The sequence below is a fragment of the Schistocerca nitens genome, chromosome 6 (genome assembly GCF_023898315.1).
Source record: "Schistocerca nitens isolate TAMUIC-IGC-003100 chromosome 6, iqSchNite1.1, whole genome shotgun sequence".
NCBI classification, from domain to species: Eukaryota; Metazoa; Arthropoda; class Insecta; order Orthoptera; family Acrididae; genus Schistocerca; species Schistocerca nitens.
This window is the reverse complement of record NC_064619.1, coordinates 17,639,615-17,649,793: the sequence shown is the minus strand read 5'-3', so window position 1 is coordinate 17,649,793 and position 10,179 is coordinate 17,639,615. Positions and strand designations below refer to the sequence as shown.

Genomic DNA, 10,179 nt, shown 5'->3' with positions numbered 1-10,179 from the left:
CGTCAGTCGTGGAGCCGCCGCACGTGCAGCAGCATCGACACATACTAGTGATGCCGCTACAGGCGGTGTTAACATGGGATTGGCGTGATTCAGTTTTTGTCTGGCGTGTTTATTATTAAGATAAATCTGCCATCAACCCGGAGGTTAGTTTGAATGCAGCAGTGCCATACTATACATAGCACTGTCGGAGGTGGTATGGCCTTGCCTTCCTCCGACCACGCACTAACCCGGCCCGTATCACCGATCAATTACGGCAATAACTGCCCATATTTTTAAACGCTTTATTTCACTTCCTTATAATAAAAGTAGGTAACATTTAATAAAATTCTGTTTCACGCTCTTGTGTTTTGAATCGTTATCTGACCAACATAATCAATATTACTCGAGCCATTTAAACTACACATGACAGTTGGCTCTTATGGATTCCATAAAATTAATTACAAAGTATACAATTCTAGTTAAAAAGTAAAAAAAGCCTCGTATTGTAAACTTCTAAAATGTAGACTTCTGAATCGAACAAAATCTTCCTGCGTGTTCCATAGGTGTATGGCTTGCAATAAAATGTGGCGACACACGAGTTGAGTAAGCGTAATCTATGTGCTTAGTGTAAGAAAAAAAAATGGTTCAAATGGCTCTGAGCACTATGGGACTTAACATCTGAGGTCATCAGTCCCCTAGAACTTAGAATTACTTAAACCTAACTAGCCTAAGGACATCACACACATCCATGCCCGAGGCAGGATTCGAACCTGCGACCGTAGCAGTCGCGCGGTTCCGGACTAAAGCGCCTAGAACCGCTGGGCCACCGCGGCCCACTGGAAAAATTAACTTCTGGGAGCGAAACAGTGCAAGGCGGGCGTGCAGGCTAGAGGTATGAGGGAATGTAGGTGGCCAGATTGTGGTAGTGCACTTTCCTAGTTCTTGGGCCTGCAAAATGAAGAGGGGACAGGCAATTCGCCTTTCTCTCTACCGCACTATTTCATAAAAAGCAACTACAGGGTGTTCTACAAAGTTGTATCGAAATTTCCGCAAATTGTGTTGTGAATCACCGACGACGTAGTGCGGAGACTGGGTCTGGTTAGAGGAGAGTGTTATTTTCTACAAAGTGCGTTAACACTACACTGTTTACATATGCTAATATAATAACGTAGGTAATGCATATGTCAACGCCCTTGCCGCAGTGAAAGCAACGGTTCCCGTCAGATCACCGAAGTTAAGCGCTGTCGGGCTGGGCTAGCACATGGGTGGGTGACCATCCGGTCTGCCGAGCGCTGTTGGCAAGCGGGGTGCACTCAGACCTTGTGAGGCAAACTGAGGAGCTGCTTGATTCAGAAGTAGCGGCTTTCGTTTCGTAAACTGACATAGGGCCGGAAGAGCGGTATGCTGACCACATGCCCCTCCATATACGCATCCAGTGACGCCTGTTGTCTGAGGATGACACGGCGGCCGGTCGGTACCGTTGGGCTTTCATGGCCTGTTCGGGCAGAGTTTAGTTTAGTTTTAGTTTTTGGGTAATGCATATGGACAGGATGTACGTAAATCTCTGCACACTGTTACACTGCTAGAGGAGAAACTAATTCTTAGTCGCCCTGTACATCAACATCAACTGTAGCGTTCTTCTGTGATATGCGACTTCCTCCACCACAAGCAGCGCTCGCTTTTCAGTTTACAGACAGAATATACGTCCCCAGTGTTTCCTACCGTCTCATGTGAGTAGACAAAATAACTTCACTGAGCTCGTGTTTATAGAGTGGAGTTATTTTCAGATTATTGAGTGTTGATTTGCAGTTGTTAACTCTTACCTTGTACCATACGTCTGTGAGACGGCTGTCGAATTTACTGGTGGTCATTCCCTACCCCTGTGAGGACATTTGACCTTTCCCGTCCCTGAATCTTCCGTTTGTTGTGCTGGCTTCTTGCTGTGAAGATGGTACGCAGTTCGCACTATTTGACCCTTAATAAATCCACATCAAAGACGCCGTGCCGTCTCGCAGCCGAATGATACCAATTACTTGATTTTGTTCCTGAGACGTATTTATCAGCATTTTGCCTTCATTGTGATTTGTTGTTATTACTGACAGTGCCTCGTAATTAATTTGCGCAATATGGAGGCTATACCAGATCCATCTCACCATTCAAACCAGCATGAAGAGAGGCTGGTTGTTCTCAACGAGTACTGGGAGTAAATGAACCAAAATTGGAAATGCATTTGGAAGAAATGATCAATGAAGTTTTGGACGACAATGATACTGATATAGATTACGAGAGAGAAAGGATGATAATACGAATTCGAAACAGGAAGTAGATGTTGATGATAGTGATGATGAACAGATGGAGATGATCTACGTGTAAAATAGTCACATCACATTGTTTCCTATTTGTATGATAAGGGGAACTACGTCAAGTGGAGAAAAGCACGAACACCAACTTACGCCAGAACAAGACAACGTAATATTGTGTCGCAGATTCCTGGACCGTGAATTCTAGTGCCTTGGGTAGGAGTCCTCATGTTGAATAGGTGTGGGAGTAGGTCTACTTTTTACTGAGGAGATTTTACATAAGATTATACACTGGTCGAATAAAAAATCGGTAAAATAAAAGTACTTTAAAAAGAACATATGTAATTAATACTGATGTTCTTGAACTGAATGCTTTTATAGGCTTACTTGAATTCCACACATTTCACACTGCGTTAATCGTTGGGGGCGATCTGAAAGTTGTATTATTCTTTAAGAATCAAGTTTCTCAAGGTCGCTAGCAATTCTTTTTATTACTACGACCAGTTTTGACAGATCGAAGCTGTCATCATCGGATCTTGTAACATTATTAGATGTACATGACTTTCAGTGTTGTAACAATCATTACATATAATAATGTTAAAAGATCCGATTATGACAGCGCAGATCTGTCGAAACTGGCCGTAGTAATAAAAAGAATTGCTAGCGATATTGACAACATTTATTCCTTAAGAATAATATTACTTACATTCACGGCAATCTGCCATCGAACCCATGGGTGGAACTGGACTTCATATTAGTTATAGTACTGTAAAAAACGGGACTTGTTCATATAGGCAGCTCTTTGATTTGAGAACTCAAATGACAGGGAAGAAGGAAGCAGGACATGCGACTTCGGTGGCGCCAAATATTTTTAACAAATTTATTGTGCACTGTCAGCAATGTTACTCTCTACGCTGTACTATGTTTATTGACGGAACGCTTTGCCTTTTCGCGGACGATGTAGATTTCGGATGTAACTTGCCAGGAAATCCGGCGAAGCATGGGTTAAAGCTTGTGAGTATGACGCACACCAGGACTCACTACTTATATAACGCCTATTTGATGGCCTCAAAAATTTTTAAAGTTGGCAGCGAAATGTGAATCTATCCTTGAAATTTTCCAGCAATTTCGTCTGAGCTTGTGATTCTTGCTTGTTTATATGAGACTGGAATAGCATTGGATTAATAATTAAAAGTTCTGCTTATAGATTTTTGAGAATCGTAGTGAGTTCACCGTATGGGAACATCACTTTCGTATTTTCTTCTTGTTATTGATATTTTCCTGTTATTTCGCATACATATGTTGTAACTAGTTGGCTTCGATAAACACCTATTAAGTTAAGACAATATTGTATAATTCAGTAGTAAACTTGAGGAGTCTGACAGACACGACGATATACAAAATAATATGATACCGGTTAAGGGTTAAATAAGTTATTAAGTAAAAAAGCTCAACAATTGTAGCTGTCACCTGTGTACTACACTGAGGAACCGAACAATGGCTGCAATACATTTCGCAGCTTGAGCGTATCAAATGCATCGCCACAGCCTCAGCTCTCCCATCTTCAGCAAAGTGGGTGACTTAGGTGTTATGGCACTTCAGATATTTCAACATATGTCAAACAATGCATAACTGCAGATTACTGTTCTAGATTGAAACATAACGAGTCCTGTTCCATAATACATATTGACAGCCACCTTGGAAGATATAGTGTGGATATGTGGTAAGTGGTTCAATTCAGTACAGCCCACTCTGAGAGTCGAGCAATTCCTGAATGGAAGAGATTTGTGCTGTCTGTCAATGGTACAATTAGTGGTGAGGGAAGTGGATAACTTTTTGGCTAAGCCTTAAACTCGCATACCTCAGAGTTCCATCTTAACAGGAATCCTTTGCAACGAACACATCTGTTTTAAGTGACAAATATGGTTGTTTCGGTTGAAAAACGGTCATTTAATCATAGAGTCACATGATATACGGGGTGGTCCATTGATACTGCCGGGGCCAAATATCTCACGAAATAAGCATCACGCGAAAAAACTACAAAGAACGAAACTCGTCTAGCTTGAAGGGGGAAACCAGTTGGCGCTATGGTTGGCCCGCTAGATGTCGCTGCCATAGGTCAAACGGTTATCAACTGCGTTTTTTTTAAATAGGAACCCCCATTTTTATTACATATTCGTGTAGTACGTAAAGAAATATGAATGTTTTAGTTGGACCACTTTTTTCGCTTTGTGACAGATGGCGCCTAAATACTCAGAAACGTATAAGTACGTGGTATCACGTAACATTCCGCCAGTGCGGACGGTATTTGCTTCGTGATACATTACCCGTGTTAAAATGGACCGTTTACCAGTTACGGAAAAGGTCGATATCGTGTTGATATATGGCTATTGTGATCAAAATACCCAACGGGCGTGTGCTATGTATGCTGCTCGGTATCCTGGACCACATCATCCAAGTGTCCGGACCGTTCGCCGGATGGTTACGGTATTTAAGGAAACAGGAAGTGTTCAGCCACATGTGAAACATCAACCACGATCTGCAACAAATGATGGTCCAACTAAAACAGTCATATTTCTTTACGTCCTACACGAATATGTTATAAAAATAGGGGTTCCTATTTAAAAAAACGCATTTGATATCGAGTTGACGTATGGTGTTTTAGCTGCTGTCGCGGCTAATCCGCACATCACTAGCAGACAAATTGCGTCAGAATCGGGAATATCAAAAACGTCGGTGTTGAGAATGCTACATCAACATCGATTGCACCCGTACCATATTTATATGCACCAGGAATTGCATGGCGACGACTTTGAACGTCGTGTACAGTTCTGCCACTGGGCACAAGAGATATTACGGGACGATGACAGATTTTTTGCACGCGTTCTATTTACCGACGAAACGTCATTCACCAACAGCGGTAACGTAAACCGGTATAATATGCACTATTGGGCAACGGAAAATCCACCATGGCTGCGACAAGTGGAACATCAGAGACCTTGGCGGGTTAATGTATGGTGCGGCATTATGGGAGGAAGGATAATTGGCCCCCATTTTATCGATGGCAATGTAAATGGTGCAATGTATGCTGATTTCGTACGTAATGTTGTACCGATGTTACTACAAGATGTTTCACTGCATGACAGAATGGCGATGTACTTCCAACATGATGGATGTCCGGTACATAGATCGCGTGCGGTTGAAGCGTTATTGAATAGCATATTTCATGACAGGTGGATTGGTCGTTGAAGCACCATACCATGGCCCGCACGTTCACCGGATCTGACGTCCCCGGATTTCTTTCTGTGGTTCAGTTGAAGGATATTTGCTACCGTGATCCACCGACAACGCCGGACAACATGCGTCAGCGCATTGTCAATGCATGTGCGAACATTACGGAAGGCGAACTACTCGCTGTTGAGAGGAATGGCGTTACACGTATTGCCAAATGCATTGAGGTTGACGGACATAATTTTGAGCATTTATTCCATTAATGTGGTATTTACAGGTAATCACGCTGTAACAGCATGCGTTCTCAGAAATGATAAGTTCACAAAGGTACACGTATCACATTGGAACAACCGAAATAAAATGTTCAAACGTACCTACGTTCTGTATTTCAGTTAAAAAAACCTACCTGTTAGCAACTGTTCGTCTAAAATTGTGAGCCATATGTTTGTGAGTAGTACAGCTCCATCTATCACAAAGCGAAAAAAGTGGTCCAACTAAAACAGTCATATTTCTTTACGTCCTACACGAATATGTTATAAAAATGGGGGTTCCTATTAAAAAAAAACCGCATTTGATATCGAGTTGACGTATGGCAGCGTCATCTAGCGGGCCAACTATAGCCCCCTTCAAGCTAGACAAGTTTCGTTCTTTGCAGTTTCTGCGTTTGACGCAGATATTTGGCCCGGTCACGATCAATGGACCACCCTGTATACCAGGTGACACAGGGAAACAAGTAAAATTGAAATAATTATAAAAAATGAAGGCTCGGTACAAAACTTTGAGGTTCGAAACAGAGGCGTGCATCGAACCCGCGCGCCCCGTGCGGGAGCCCAGCCATCGGCCAGTCGGGCGAGGCGCGCCGGCCGGGGGCCACCACACTGCTGCAGGCGCAGAACGAAATCTCTGCGGAGCGTATGCAAGCAGTGTTTTACTTCGACATACTACTTAACCTTCCGTGGTACATTAAAATAAATGATGGCTGTAACATCAGGAACAAGATGGATACTTAAATCTCCACCGTTGCTTGTAATTGTTAAAGCGAGTTATTGTTACGCGGATGTAAAAATCTCTATATCTTACGATGCAATTAATTACCGAATTTTTGTAATGCCGTGTGAGGAAATGGCAAGCATTGAAAAGTTTTTGTTGGCACACACTAGAGTTAGACGGTTATATCACGGCAGAAGTATTTTCACATTGCACACTCCTTTCACATTTTGAAGGCGTCGTTCTCTGTATGCAGATAATACATCATGCCAGCATGGAGCACAAATATGTTATGTAGCGTAGCTGTTAATAAATTTGGTGCATTATTCACATAAATTTACGTCCTTTCACTATTACATGATCAAACATTGACGACGTCATACTGATAAACGTCGCATTTATCTCGTAGTGCAACATATCTGGAACGTGCCGTGCTGAGGCATAAACTTTCTTAATTATCGAGGCGTCTTGTCGCGGTTCTCGAAGCTCCCCCCCCCCCCCCCCCCCCCGGAGGTTCGAGTCCTCCCTCGGGTATGGCAGTGTGTGTTGTCCTTTGCGTAAGTTAGTTTGAGTAGTGCGTAAGCTTAGGGACCGATGACATCAGCAGTTTTGTCCCATAAGACCTTACCACAAATTTCCAGATATTTAATCAAAATATAAATTTCATGCATGGGAGTGCTTACCTTACTGTCCGCCGCATTCTGAACACAGTGTTCCTGTGGCTGGTACGCTCATGGCACAAGCAACTTGGAATCACTGTCAGCCTCCATAATCTTGGTAACCCCCTGAAATACTTAATTGCCAGCTACCTGGTAATTCCAGTTCTCAGACAAGCGTATTTTTCCGAATTCACGTAAAACTTCAACAATTTGTTCCTGGTGCATAAACACGATTTTAGCATGACACACAGTGTATTCCAGCGAGTCTCAACGTGCTACTTTACGGTAAACTACAGCCGTGTTTCGTTGATTCCAACGATGGTTGAACATTACGGCAATATTCCTGCGACCATTTTTGATCAAGGGTGTAACATAGAACAGTGCTGAAGAATCGTTTGTTGTATGGAAGCCGTCAACAGTTCTGTAGGGACTTTTTCATATGTGCCCCCTGATTGGTAACGAACGTAACTTTCAAGAGGTGCCGGCCGGGGTGGCCGAGCGGTTCTAGGCGCTACAGTCTGGAACCGCGCGACCGCTGCGGTCGCAGGTTCCAATCCTGCCTCGGGCATGGATGTGTGTGATGTCCTTAGGTTAGTTAGGTTTAAGTAGTTCTAAGTTCTAGGGGACTGATGACCTCAGATGTTAAGTCCTATAGTGCTCAGAGCCATTTGATCAGTGTATGTCCGAAACAACATGCGATGATGCATTCTGTTTGTCATTACGGCACCGCTCAGGCAGCTGGTGGAGGTATTTCCATGTAGGGCATATTTACATAGAGTGAAATGGAGCTCATGATATATCTGTCATGTCTCTCACAGATGAACGATACAGGAACGTGTCTGATAATGTGCATCCATTTGTCGGTTTATATCGCCCCGTAAGCGACCTTTTATCTTCAGTAACACAATGCCCAACCCCAGCACACACTAACATTTTCAGCTCCGAATAAACTCCCCTGAGCGACCATGGAACGAATTTGTTCCACAACGATTTAGTATGTTCAGTAGTATTTACACAGTCATACTGAACACTCATTATGGAACCCAGCTGCTATTTCTATCAGTGCTTGCAGAGTAAACAAATTTTTTCAGTTAAAACATATTTCCGCATTAGTTTGCATTTTCAACTCTTTTAGTTATTACTGTAGAGTTGTTCTGTAAATGTGCTGAATCCCAGTGTGTTTAATGTGAATGTTTGTGCTATGACTGAAACAATGTACCAGACATTTCTTGTCTAACACACAATTACATCGCAGTCTTTCTGTACTATTTGTTTAGAACGTATACTAAAGACGTCATTATGTTCGAAGGCGTAGAAAATATGTGACACGCAGAGAAGAATTTGTGAGAAAAGATCTTGAAACAACACCTTTTTCATTGAAGTTACAATCTTCTGGGTTATTAGGCCGTGTCATGTTTCTTCTAAAATGGTCGTCGTTTCGACCCCTCTGTTGGGATCTTCCTCAGGATCTTCTGGTGTCCACTACTGCTAGAACACTGTAGTGGACACCACAAGATCCTGAGGAAGATCCCAACAGAGGGGTCGAAACGTCGACCATTTTAGAAGAAACATGACGCGGCCTAATAACCCAGAAGATTTTAACTTCAGTGACAACGGCCGCGAAAGCCTGCAGACTTACCTTTCTCATTGTTAAGGATATACAGTATAGTGTCCTGTGATATCGTTAGGAGAAACAGTAACAGCAGAATGAAAGTGTATTCTGAAAAACGTAAGAGATGTAAAGATTTTTCTTTCGCTTTATGGCTAGTTTCTTATTCTATGTTTTTTCCGTCCTGTAGTTTGTATATAAGTAAGCTCTCATTCTTGCTGAACTCAGAGTGAAATCATTTTCGTTACCGCAAGAAAGTATGTGGAGTGGGTGGTTATCCTATTGCAGTGATTCCCAACCTGGGGATAATTACCCTCTTAAAGGTACAGTGTAACTTTCTGAGGGGTAAAAGTATAAGTGCTCAATTGTGTTTCTGTCACGAAACTAAATTACTTTTTGAAGATCATTACATTCCTGTTACCACTATTTCTTAGGACTGTAGTACTAATTACATAAGTTAGGAATAATTGGTTTTTTCCAAATATTTGTTTTAACACTTGACATAATTTTGTGAGGGTTATAGTACGATTGATCCATGACAGTCAAATTGAGAAATGTGAATCACGTGCGCTTAAAAATCTAATGTTTGATGATGTTTGGTTTGTGGGGCGCTCAACTGCGCGGTCATCAGCGCCCGTACGAAGTCCCAGTTTTTTCACAGTCCAGTTTTTACACAGTCCAGCCTAGCAGCTGTCACCAATGATGATGATGATGAAATGATGGGGACAACACAAACACCCAGTCCCTAAAAATATCATGAAAAAGCCTCCTCCAAGGTGTAGGTAGACCGTAAATTGCTTCAATATTCGCTTTGCTACAATAAACGAACTAATTGACAACACAGCAGTAATTGTGTGGTGGCTACTAACTGCTGTAGCACCTACACTGTATTATTATTATTACTGTTATTATTGGCAGCAGTCATAAACAGAGCATTGGCAGCCAGTAAGGATTTCAGCAGTCGAGTGATTTACAAATAGTAGGCCTACATATAATTTAGTTGATTTTCAGTAGAGGTGGAGGATGTGGGCAAGTGCAGCTATGGGAGGATTGGTGCAGAAGAAGCATGTTTTGTAACAAGTGTCTACCCTCAACGTGGATAGCTACGTTTTCTTCCTGAGATATAGTTTTAGGTAACACTCAAATCCACTGACAATTGCTACATCCTGCTATTAAAAAAGGTTGTTAGAAATAAGCCGCACCAATTGCCTCATTGACTGATTCGCACGCTGTTTAATGGAACATCTACGAAAACTAAAGATCACTTGCCTTTCGTTGCTTCAAAAATGAAAGTGTTTAAAGAAAATTCTTTATCATTTTAAAGCTTAGTTAGTTGATCAAGACGTTGATGTTTGTGGAGGGAGGGGTCTACTATCTAATACCTGATTGCACTCAGGGGTAATGGTCTCGGGAA

The 10,179-nt window shown here is 42.2% G+C and overlaps 1 pseudogene; it reads left to right on the top strand.

The window, feature by feature from the left end:
- The first annotated feature begins 1,162 nt into the window (after positions 1–1,162).
- Positions 1,163–1,280, top strand: LOC126191936 (5S ribosomal RNA; annotated as a pseudogene).
- The last annotated feature ends 8,899 nt before the right edge of the window (positions 1,281–10,179 follow it).